The sequence below is a fragment of the Athene cunicularia genome (genome assembly GCF_003259725.1).
Source record: "Athene cunicularia isolate RWA chromosome 19 unlocalized genomic scaffold, athCun1 chr19_part1, whole genome shotgun sequence".
In the NCBI taxonomy this organism is placed as follows: Eukaryota; Metazoa; Chordata; class Aves; order Strigiformes; family Strigidae; genus Athene; species Athene cunicularia.
Genome location: NW_020799124.1, coordinates 9,568,075 through 9,581,644, shown reverse-complemented (window position 1 = coordinate 9,581,644; position 13,570 = coordinate 9,568,075).

The following is a 13,570-nucleotide window of genomic DNA, read 5'->3' as shown; positions in this document are numbered from 1 at the left end:
CCCCCCCCCAGTAACTGACAGAAACTTAATTCAAATTAAAGTGTGTAGAAGAATTAGCATGATCATGGGCTTTAGTCTGTCCTACAATAATCACATCAGTTCAGGTTTTGTTTGTCATATTACTGTTTAGGATCCTGGCAACCCTATGTGTGTCTAGACACTGAAGAACTTATAGCCTGTTACATCCAAGCTAAATCAGCATGACTACAAAGACATCAACTATTGCTTCAAAAGTTTTCTGTGGGTTTTTCCCTTAAACCAAATTATCTTCTCACATGTCCATTAGCAGCAAATCATTGCTATGACTTCCAATATGGAATCACATAAAATATCAATACATTGGCAATATTATTAAAAGTACTACTATTACATTCCCTAAAGATGACATTAAGCATTACTGCTTTATCCTTTAGACCTATTCATAATTGCCAAGAGACTCTAATTATTGTACTTGTTATTCCCAGGGCTCCAGCAACCACAATGAACTCCAGCCTTGAGGGACATTTCAGCTTACATTTCCAAAGATCTTCTGATTCCACACAGATTCCACTGTCAAGGTATGACCATGGCAGAGCAGGTCCTCTGTGTGCTGGTATGGAATGACACTTGTAAAATCATGCTCACCAAATACTGTTTGACTTGCGAAGCACTGGCAATAGAATATAGCTTTATAATCTTAAATAAAGAGCACTATCATAATCTGGACTTCATAATTCTTTACAGTCTTGCTACTTCTTGGCTGAATCTATGCAAACAGCCTGCCCTTGGGGTTGCATCCACTAATTTGCATGTGCGCTCTCAGTGCCCTCCTATCTCTCTGTTTTCAATAAGCCAAGCAAACAAAACAGTGAAAATTCTAAATCAAGGTGAAAGAAATCAAAGAGATGAAAGACATCACCAGTTTGAAAGAAAACCAGGGAAAACTCCATGTGATGCTTCTTTATTACCATAAAATACCCAAAACTTCACACAGCTATGTTGTAACTGACAAAAACCTACCTGAAGGAAGCATCTTTTGTCCAAGCCCTGAACTCATTAAGACTGATGACAAACATGCTCTTAACATCAGTGTTATTTGATGAACTGATAGACCAAGAAACTAAGCATCCAACAGTTATCTTGGCAACCCTCTCCCCAGCCATTAGAAAGAGAACCCAGTTGGACAAACCCATTTGATTGCATACTTAACTGACTGTTACAGTGCTACTGCGTCTCAAGTAAGAGAATAAATCTCATTCTGCAACTGTTAAACTGTAACCTTCTTAACAATTCCCTGGGTACTAGTTGATTCTTTACAGTCAACTTTGGTTGAGATATTTCAAACAAGCACCAACTACTCACAGATAAACCCCTAAAGACAGTTAAAGGTATTCTGTAGGGATGCAAAAAGCGTAGCTGGGAAATTTAAGTTACCACTGAGATACCCAAGTACAGTATACAGGGAGATTGTAATATCCTTAATTATCTACATTCCTCTATCATTGCTCTGTGCTGTGTGCTTAAGAATCACTCCTCAAAAGATGGTGAAAAAGCTACATGTGTAACTGAGCCTCACCTGACTGTATATATCAAGTAAAAACAATTATTTAGGACCTTACTCAGTTTTTCACATCGCTCTGCTATAAGCAATATGATGGCAATTACTGAATGCCATCACAGGGCTCACAAACCACTAAAGAAAATACTATCTATTACAATATAATGACACATGATAGTAGTTAAACCATTCACATTTACCAACTAGGAGCACACAGATGGTCAATTGTTGAAGTCTGGCTGATGAGCTGCTTGCTAAGCCACTATAACATAGTCACTCAGGATCTTAGGAATAAAAGCTAAGAGCTCCCACTGAAAAAATCCAGGAGGTTTGTGTTTCTAATTGCTTTGGATGCTTTTGATTATCAAGCCTCAGTAGGAACTGTGTTGCTCTGCCATGCTTCAAAGAAAAGGTACCATGTCTTTTCCTAATGCTTCTAACACACGCGCTTTGATGCCATGTGTTGCATCCCGTTGCCATTCCACAACCACCTTCTGAGGATTATTTACTTCTGTGGTACATATGATGACTTGGACACAATGTGCTGAGATTTGCAGAGGCCAAAGGAAGAGCACCAAACTGTTTTACAGGACATTTTCCTTCTCCATTTACTGGAGCTGATTGTATGCATACACCACAGTAGTATAGAGCACTCAAAAGGTTAAGATTATCCCAAATTCCCCCTAAGAATGGATGCTGCAGCACCTGCCATTCTTCACTGTGGGTCTCGCTCTGTGGAGCAGGAAGTAGTTTTCTTTCCACATCACTGCAAGTCATGGCCAGGAGTCCCAAGTGACACAGCACTGCAGGACTAACACTGCTGATGTATCTAGCTAGGACGAAAGCTCAATAATAGCCACGTCAGAAAATTTTATTTACTATAATGGGGAGAATTTCTGTGAAACCACAGCACCATCATCTGGTAAAATACCTGCACTGCTTTTGCCTTTACGTTATCACCAGATTATTTTGAGCATAAACATTTTAATACCCATCTCAGCATCTCACAGGGTTTTACATTATAACACATTTAATGTAATTATGTTTAGAATGAAACAAGTAATGCACTTAGTATTATTTTTACAATTTTACCACTGTTGTCCCCATGTTTCTAGTGCCAGTTCCATTAATTCTTCTTTTCCCCTAAATCTCACAGGAGGGGATTTTCAAAAGCAACAGATCTTCAAGGGAGTTCTGGAAAAATCCCTCATACAGAAAAAAACAAATAAATCCCTAACCAGCTTTACTAGTATGGTGAGAAAGATAAGAATAAATCCAACTATGGCTCAAATTCAGTCTTTTTACAACCTAAGAAGTCTACTGGAAAGGAAGACTGATGGTGGCTTTAGTGCGTGTTACTTGTACAATTATTTTACAGTATTTCTTAACTGTTAAATTAAATTAGAGAGACATTCCTGCCCAGTGAAGATTTAACTCTGCCTCCCTTGCAATCAAGTAGGATGTGATGACTCCATCTACTACCTCATTCTCTGAGGCACCCTATAAACCTGCTATGGGAGAACAGCAGAACAGAGCTCTTGCCAAAGAGAGAGCTGAAAGCAGACACTGCTCACTCGAAGCTGAGAAATCAGATGATAAAACCCCTCAAGTCCCATTGCCCTGAGCATCCTGAGGGCACTCTACTCATAACTTTTACTGCTCCATCTGCCACCCCAGCTCCTCGGCCCTCCCTCCCCTCTTTCCCACTCAAACACACACCGTTCATGTACATATCATGGAACAGAGAAGTAACCAGGGAATTTTCTAATCCTGCACGAACAGAACTCAGAGAAACTACTACAACCTACCCTCCTGTCCTCAGCTTTAACATACCATGTATTCACACTGTGTTCATTGCACTCCTATGCTGGCACTGAAGAGTTAACCTAGATCAGGAGCTCGTTGCACCAGGCACAGTGTGCAGTTAGTAGTAATCAATCACTCCCCTTTACAGTTCAGAACCCAAATAGAGAAGACAGGGAAAGAGATACACCCACACAGCCAGCATGTCAGGGTCTTCCACATGCATCGCAAAGCCTTCCTCCTGCATCGCAAAGCCTTCCTCCCGCTTCCTTTGATGACATCTACCAGGTTGCTGAACTTTGGGACTCCAACCTGGCCTCCCCAGCACTGCAGCACAGGATGGGCTAGATGGATTTGGTAGTCCAGGTCACCACTAGTTTAATGACCTCCTTACAAAGCTGTATGCACTATACACTTACTCTGCAGTACCCATATGATTCATGAATAGCAGTAGCACCCAACACATGTATGTGTGAAATGGGACCACCAAGAGCACTAAGTCCCCTCCACTCTATCAAAGACAACCACATAACAAACCTTTGAAGCTATGCAAACTGAAACACGGGGTTTTTTATGTCATCCAAAGGATTGAGACATAAGTATCATTTAAGTTAAACTTATTAGCTACTAAACAGGTATTACTTTTAACAAGGCAAAATACGAATTCAGTGGTGAACAAAAACATGATTCAGACTTTAGAACATCCTTGTAAACACATTAAAAAATCTAACTATTCACATTTTCAAGAGTTTGGCAACAGCCTTCATTTCGAACTGCAAGTCCACCCAGATGCCTCCATTCTCTAAATTAGACACATGAACTGAACTATGTGTCTTCTGTATTCATGAATTCTGTTGCCACCCACCACCACTGCCCCTAAAAAGATTTAGGTTAGCCAATACCTGCACTTTGCATGCTACTGCTTGAAAGATAGGGATACACCAAGCCAGCACTGTACAGAGCTGGAGACACCGTGAGGGGATGCAATTTTGGTACATGTGACACAGGTTAGAAGTAGTCTGGCCTTGCAGTTGTCCAGCAGGCCACAAGCAATTGAACAAGTTGCAATACAACAAATCAAATCATGCAGCAGGCTTTTAGTATCTGTCTGGGACACATTTGAAATATCAGATCATCCTAGTTCATATGTCTGCTTATAAAGGCCAGATGAGGACTTGAAGCTGTTGAAACTTCCTTTGCTTTCCTTACTTGCCATGCTACCAGAACTGCAGGGCAGGGGACAAGCTGGGTGCAGTACACCTTGTGGTACCGAATCGCTGGAGGACTCAGCCCAGGCCTCAGAGTTTGATGAGCCTTAATCACAGAGGGCTTGGGATAAGCAGGGACTGAATAGCTTTGAGTAGCTAATGAAGTTGCAGCGGGGCATTTACAAAGTCATTTTTAAAGTAAACATCATTGATTTCCTTGCTGTGAAGTGCAGCATTTAAATGATGAATTCAGAAGTGGCTCGGCTACCTGATCCCTGGGGAGCAGGAGGTGCCAAGGACAGTAACCTTGTCAGGCATTGCAGTCTCTATTGTCCATCCAGCTGTTGCCTCCAGCTGGATTCAAGGACCAATTCAGTGAAGCAAAGCACGGACTTGAGGACATCAGTCTTCCATCCTGGGTGAGTGCTCTGACAACCAGGCTTTTGAGCTGTTACAGGGGTGCATCTCTCTCATGTTCAGGAGACTCATACTAGGAACCCTCCTTAAAAGTTTTAACAAAGCCAATATGCTTCAAGAAAACATTTTTCTCATTTTGAGAAGCCAGCATTTTCCAATATTAAAAAAAAAAAAAAAAAAAGTCACTTGAAAGTTCACAACCAGCTCGAATTATTATCCTAAATGACTATCCTATTCCTCTGGGCACCTTGGGGGAGAGTCATTTCATCGTGTTTCGCAAACATATTCAAACAAACTTGCTCTACCCTTTCCTTCACTTGGCCACTCTGCTTTTGTGCAGTCTCCTCAGTCGGCAGCAGCCCAGTTCTTCCATAGCAAAGGAATGAGAGAACTGGCTTTATATGCTGACTCCGGGAGGTAACACACACTCCTCTGCCTTGGGACAACTATGCTGCTCTTGGCGACTGAAGACAGTTTGCAGTTTCCCAGCCAGAATAAGTGTTTGCAGCCATTTACAATCTCACTCCCTTTTCCCAAAGAAAATGAGCTACAGAACTGGTTTTTCCCACAACCACCACATGATTCACAGTCTCATTTGAACCCTTGCACAAGTGGGCCACAAAAGGCAGTCTATGCAGCAGTTTTTCAGTATGGATTTCTATTTTTTCTGGTCTCACCTGAAATTATGTTAAACTGGTCTCAACTGAATTATGTCAAACAGTCACAAATGGGGCCTGTGGAAACAAACAACAGCCACACGGAAATCACACCCAAACCAGACCCAGATCACAGGCTAAGGTTACAAAAGACAAATTGCTGCAAACCATTAGCTTAAAAACTAGAAGTCACAAAATAACAAAGTCAGTTAAAGCCCCTTGAGAGTAAACCCACTGATGAAGACGACTATAAAATACAGTGCCAAAATACAACAGCTGCATGCCCAGGTATTTCAATAGAGGAACACTCTATAGTATCTCAAAGATTTGTTACTGCTGGTCAGTAACCAGACACATTTTGTAATTGAACACAGTCAGTAATGCAGCTCGGAGCATGCACATGAGAGGACTATGCTGGCACTGCACAGCTCATTGTTTTATGTCACAATTGACAAGACTCCACTGATGCAGATTAAATGCAGCTGCAAGACCCAAATGGACAAGATGGACAAAGTGCTCGGGAAAAGAAACAGAAGAATGCAAAATTCGGCAGTCATGTGGTATTCATGAAAGGCTATTTAGTGAACATTTCAACATGCGTCTTTGGTTACTGAAGGAAAAACCAGAACGTACATCTAAGATTTAAACAAAAATTCATGAAAAATAAAGCTGTGCAAAATGGCTACTAAGACATTGTCTATGTCAAGCATTTGTATCAAGTAATAGCCACAGTCATGAAACTTTGACAGTAAATGATCACCCCAAAGTTTTAGAGTTGCAGTGCTTCTCCTAGACAGATTTTGGAGTCTGCAGGCATTTATCTCAACTCACTAAAGCAAGTACAACTGTCTTTTGCTATATCAAAAACTGAAAAGCTGCCAGCAATACTTATGCATACTACAGAAAACATTCTGCATGACTTCCATCTGGTATTCATCAATCTAACTGGATGTAAGGATGGCATATGTTAGTGTTCTCCCACAGCCTAGAGAAAGTAATCATCTTGCCCTCCTTGATGCAAACATCAATTTTTTTTGCATCAGATACTTTTATTTAGTACTTTTTAACATGCTACAAACACTTCTATCTAGGAAAAGGCTTTCTGGGCATTCCCACTGGAAGTACCAGCCCACTGGATGGTGTTAAATCTAGTTTTTCCAAAGCAGAACTCTATCTACAAGCAAATCAAAGCAGCTACTGAGAAAGCTCCAGGTGGTGTGCACCACTGAAAGGCATGTGGGGTTGTCACTTTGCCCACAGATTAGAAGTCACCCTCTATCTGAACAAAAACCAAAATTCAAATACACATTGTTTTCCATCATTAGTAATGTTAAATTTGCTGCAAGTCTTAAAACCACATGAACAAGTAAATTTTTCCAAGATTAAGGCAATAAAATCCCAAGTAGGTTTTTATTTCTTTGCTAACCAATATTTTCTACCATTATTGAGAGTGCAGGCCTTCCAGTCAGCTTTGTTACAGAAGGAAAACAGCTGAGTCTATGTGGTTAACTGCAGAGATGTGTGTATTTGCTAAAATATGGAATTAAGGTTTAAAGAATTAACACGGTTGCATTACTGAGTGCAAAGCAAATAGATGAGCTAGCTGAACTCTAAAAGAAAAAAAACACAACACACCCGCAAAAAAACCCACACCACCAAAATCCCACATGGGTTCAAATTTCTGACTGATAAACCACTGCTACAGAGACAGCATGAAGTAAAGCCCAGTGAACTCATGGCAAGATTCTCTTCTACATAAATGGACATCAGATCAGGTTCCAGGCTCGTAGTATGTACACAGAGCCTGCTCAAGTTTCAGCTAGCAGATGTGTAGCAGAGCATGCTCTGCCAAGGAGGCACAAGCTTGGGTTTTTGGGTTTGTTTTTTCTCATTTCTTATTGATTTTGAAACTATTGCTATTAAATAAATTAAACAACAAGAAACCCCAGACAATGCTAAGGGAATAGACAAAGGAATTCGTCAACTATTAAAAGCCAAAACCAGCAAAAAACTTCTCAGTAGTTTAGATTCCATTGAAAACAGTCTTTTTTTCCCCCTCACAACTATTTTCTTTGAATCTAATGTCCCAGTCCTGCTCTCTGCATTCCATGGTATTAAACTCCTTGAAAATGAATGAGAAACACACAAACCCGAATAGCAAGCTGGCAGCAAAATTGTACCAACTACAGGGAAATATAATACAGCTTTCAACATCACCAGCCAAGAACAATCCAGTAAGGATTATTCCTAGCGCTTTGCATTTCACAAGGATGAATAATAAATTTTTTGCCAGCATGGCCAGCAAGTATGGTGTGGAGGGGGTACCAGTGTAGATCCAGATAAGTCTTTTCTGGCCTTTCCTGCTTTCCCAGAGTTAGCAGTGTATTTATCACTGTAGGATATGTTTCAGACATTTAAACACAAATACTTGTTTTTGAGAAATATGGACTCTGTTGAGAGACTAGACTGGCAAGATAGAAACCAATTTATCTCAGAGCATGCTTGCAGGGCACAAGGAAGTGCCGTAGAGCAGACACCTGAGCTAGCTCATTCTGTCTCGCATTACAAGCTCTTCATTCCCCATATCACTCCTGTAGTCCTTTTGTCCCAGTCCCAGAGTGAATTCATCTTTCTCAAACAGCAGCTCATAATTTTCCAACTACAATTTAGATAAGGTCCTGTGAACACAACAGACAACGGTGCTATTGTAACTGATCTTCATCCAAGTTCTAAATTACAAAGGGAAAAAAAATGTAAAGTATCAGAGTCTTTTCAATGGACAATACAATTGTTTAACAGAAAGTTCTCAAAAGATGAAAGTTGCAGTCATCTCACTGCCTTGTTTGGACAGAAGGAGCATATTACTGGCAGATAAAGGTGCAACATCTCCCAGGAAGGAAAAGCAGAGAAAATTACCTGCAGGCTCCCACCCTCCAATCTACTCCTCGCTGAAACCAAGGATAACAGGGGAGAAAAAAAAAAAAAAAATTTAGAGTTTGATTTTAAAGACATGAGAGAACATAAAGTCTTAGCACTTCATGTGTCACACAGCTTCAGCTGTGCATCCCTGCATCAGAATCATAACTTCTGGTTGAGCACTATTTCTTTTAGAAATGAAGTAACTTAAATTCCTCAGTGAAGGATCCCCCTTGTCTAGAGGGATGTCATTCTAAAGGTTAAGTACTTTCAGCGATAAAATTTTATAAAGTTCTTAGTTTCAATACAGCAAGTTTCAGATTCCATTTCCCTGAAAAACACAGGCCAATTATAAGATAACAGTGAAAGTCATTTTAGGAGCAGAACCATGGCCATATAATTACTGGCACCCATAGTTCCCTAGGAGGTTTTTTTGTGGTTTTTGTTTTCTGGTGGCATTTGCTGTTTTTTAAAACAGCAAAAATCTTCAACCATGACAAACATCTTCAAAAAGCATAGTTATCAAACTGCTGGCTCAGTTCAAAACAATGCCTGAGGGAAACGCACAACCACCTCCAGAGGTGGGGTTGTACTGCTCCAGTACCCCCACTCACTAGAACCCAGGGGATGCAGATCTCAGCTCATCACCTCTCAGGTCCCCACGAAGTCTTCCTACACATTCTCCTTTTCTGCATTTTTAAAGACTTACATGCATATGAACTTGAGGGAAAGGGTTGAAAGGTAATTTATTACAAAGGTGGGAGTCTTTCATACATAGACATATTCTATAACTGACGACTTCTCTCATAATTCTGAGAGGAAATCTATACTGTCTTTGTTTAGTTTTACCATATTAATGCTTTGGAACAGAAGAAACAATAGCTATTGATTTTGCCCATTATTCTGTTTTCAGCAGGACATAGTTCAGTAAAATGAATAGAAATGGGAGCAATGTTTTATAGCAGTATCATATTAATGATTCTGAGACTAATCATGTCTTATCGAGCTGTGAGCATCAGCAAACCAAAAACATAAAAATGGAAGGTATGTCCTTAATCTGCATATTTAGCCAATCTATTTAACATGTACTCTATTTTTACATCATAGCACTGTATGTGTTGTGTGCTCTCTAGAAGCAATTAAGTCTTAATAACTTGACACCTCGCCATGACTCTCTCCTGTTTTGCTATCTACATTTTACATCAAGCAAATAATATAAAAGTGAGTAAAAATCTGTGAAGGTCCCTTTAACCTTGACAGTCTGTCATATTGTGAAAATCACAGTAGATCAAGAACTGCTCTTATTTTTCCAGTCTTGCCTCTCATCCAAACACATGGATTTAAACATTTACATGCCTATTCATAATTTATTGGAGCATTTGCAGCTCATATCATAAATACAGGTCTAGCCTGCAGGAAAAACAATGACTAATAGTTGAAAGAAAGCATTCCAATTAGTCATCATGAAGTACACCCGTGCTCACTTCTTGGTCCTCAGGTGCCAGTAAAGTCCAATTGGGAAGTCTGACATCAAATATGTCATCCAGAAAAATATATCACTTTCAAATAGCAACAGCAGTTAGATAGAGACTGTGATTTTTCTCTCCTGGTACATACCAGTAGGAAGACTTATCTTTAAAGAAGTTCCCAAAGATCTGAACCCCTTAAGGAGGCTGATGGGGAAAAACTGTGCTCCGAGTCATGTTCCCACCACTGGGACATGCTGCATTCTGCTTCAGAGGACCTGTGCCAGACTATATTTTCTCTTTTCAAATTCAGCGTTAAACATAGAGACAAATACCAGAGCCAGGAGATGCTGCTTCTCAGAGGGAAGTCGTTGCTTATCTACCACCTCTTGCTTATGTAAGATAGGGATCCCACTCTGGCCATGTTTGCAACTCAACAAGAAATCATAAGGAGAAGACCCTGTTTGTCTTGGCTATCTCTCCTGTCACCATGTGGCAGCCTTGCCAAATGCCATGCAAAATTTGCCTGAGTGCCATTTTTGGCATCCCTGCCACAGACTGTTGATCCTTAGATTAACAGGCTAGAAAACACAAGCGTGTCCTCACTCAGTCAGGAAGCATTTGCACGTCTCCAAACCAGGCTTGCTGAAAGAGCTTTTTGCTCCAAGATTGTGTTCATCTCCATGGTCCTCCTTCCAAGACACTATGTACCTCCAGCCTAAATCCTGACTTTGGGGATAAATAAGACTACAGTTTGCTTATACTCTGTAGACTTATAGCAACACAAAGCATTTTGCAAATTGAAAAATTCAAAGGCAAACCAAAGCGGATGTAGATTTACCTGAGGGCTAATGGAGCCATGATGCCTTTTCTTTCCACTTCCTCCCTCTTATTATTAATATCTGGCTTAGCGTGTGCTACATCACACAGCCATAGTCGGAGGCTGTGTGATCATGCCATTCAGATGAGGACTGTGCCTGCTTCAGTTCCCAGTTGCATATGGTCACAATTAACAGCTTGCTTTGAAAGGGCACAGGGACCTGGAAGCAGTGCATCTGGAAGGAGTTCCTCATGTTAAACTTTCTATTGCACTGAATGAGTTTCACATTAAGAGTTTTCAATGTACTCCAGTAGTCCAGATAACATTTTTCTAGGATTTTAATACAGATTTCTTTTTATCCTCTTCCGGAGGATCAGGGACTTATGGAATCTGAGATATATTCTGGTCAGTTTTTAAGTCAAGTCCCTTGTGTCTGGACAAGTGGCTAGGAACAAGGTAAAAGCAGAGAGATTTGAGAAATAATAAGTCACCTCTGTTCAAATAAAAAGCATGTTGTCTTCCTGAATACATTATGCTACATCTGCATATAAATGAGAAATATATAAATAGAATTGGGCATTAACTGACTTTAGATATTTATTTCTTTTTAATGGGGAGGAGGCAGGGGATGTTGTTATTAAAGGAGTTAAATTCTAACATCTGTTTTTAATTCTACCAGCTTATTTGTCTGTTTATACCTACAGGCTTTCAAGACATCATTCAACACTGCTAATTAAAGCTGACAAGTTTTGTTCACTGTGATGCTTTCTTGTATCCCTGCAAGCCACTTACTCATGTCAGCACTGTCATTGCAGGTGACAGTGCTCCTTGACGGAGAGATGACAAGGGGCCAGAGTGCCTCCACAAGGGATGAGAAGAGGTTCACCTTGTCCCTTGTCAGACAGAGGAGGGAAGAAGTGATGGATGGCAGTGACCATTGCTCTGTCTGCAACCCTCTGTCTCATCTCCTGATGAGGCTGGGTCATAATCCTCCAATTTTCTACCATGGCTGACTTAAAACACAGATCCATGGCAATATTCTCTAGCATATTTCTAAAATGTCATGGAAATGGAACTCCAATGTCATCATATAATTTCTATTATATTTGGAGAAGACATGCTGTGTTATAGATGCACACAAACACACATTCTGGTTCTTCTTAGCAGTAAGAACCCCATCTGCAGTCATGCCTTAAGAAAACTTGCTATTTCTGCTTCAGTAAAAACAGCACAATGCTGATTCAAGAGAGTAGTAGTGCATATGCAAGTAGTCCATGACTACAAAATCATTTGCATAAGTGGCTGATTTGGCTCAGATAAATGATGGACCTTATGGAAGAAGCCACAATGATAAATGCCAACAAGTTTATTCATTGCTTCATATTCTAGACTTCACATCTCATAAAAACCAGACATCGATATTATTAGTTAGCCATCTACATACATTTTTTTTTAAAACAAACAAACGAACGCCATGCCACCCAGAGAATACTGGTGCAAGGTCAAGCAAGCAGGCCAGGGACAGCCCATTATAAAATCCCTCTGAGCTCTTTGCATCATGGATACTTGCCACTGTCCTAAGCACTCCATCACTAATGCAACTGGCACATGGGCGATTGCTGTGATCCACCAGGCTGAACAGACTGCGAGACATGCAAGAAGGAGAAAACCCAGCGAGGTAATGAGTCAATCAGTAGCTGTGCACATTGTGACTCATTCACTTTTTGCCACAGAGAGATTTTACTTATTTTTTCCAAAGAAGAGTTTCACAATCAAATAGACTCTTTTTTTCTTTTTTTTTCTTTTTGGAACAACCAACATGCTTTCAAGTGTATTTTTAAAGCTGTTTCAGTCTGGAAGAGGCCTTTGGCTACATCAGCATACAGTGCTTAGTACCTGGGGGCCTGGCTCCCTGGGTGAGGTGTCTAGACATCTCTGCAGTGGAAATAACAACTGCACAGCCTAGCACTGTATTGAATCCACTAGTTTCAGCATTAGGAGTAATTTCATGCCCCAGGTTGCCATAATCAAACACATGTGTTGCATGAAAATTATCTATTGCCAACTTGAGTGCAAAGCACAATATGCCCGAATTATCTGTGTTCTCAAGATCAACTTTACCTCCTAAAAGACTACGTTAAATACCGCACATCCTAACACCATCAACCCCGCTTCAGTCACTCCAAACTTCACATGAAATTCAACAGATCTACAAACCCACTCTGAGGAGAGATGGACTTAAATCAGGAATGGTAGCTTTAACAAGTAATATCCCAACAACTACTGCACTGCATGCAAGGAATATAAAAATTATGTATTCCAAATTCACTAAACCAGACTAAAGCGCATATCTCAATCCTCTAAGAAGCAGAAACAGTCATAAAGAAAACAACTGTTAATTTAAGCCAGTTTTTAGCTTCATTTGTCTACAGCCACACTTTCATAGTTCAATACACAAAAACATTATGACAGATATGCAAATCTGATATTTTCAGGCAGGAAAGGTGAAATCCCTATATATGAAAGGTTGAAGTCTGATCTTTAAAAGAAGCCTGCAGCTCATTTCTGTCATCTTTCTTTCTCTCCTTGATTCAATAAACAGACCCACAGCTTAAGGAAAATGATGATTCTGTCCACACAAGGAAAAGAACAACACACCACCCCAGACTGAGTCAAGAATTCACCTTTTCTTTGTGGGAAAACACTGGCACTTCCCAAAGAAAAAAAAAAAAAAAAAAAAAAAAAAA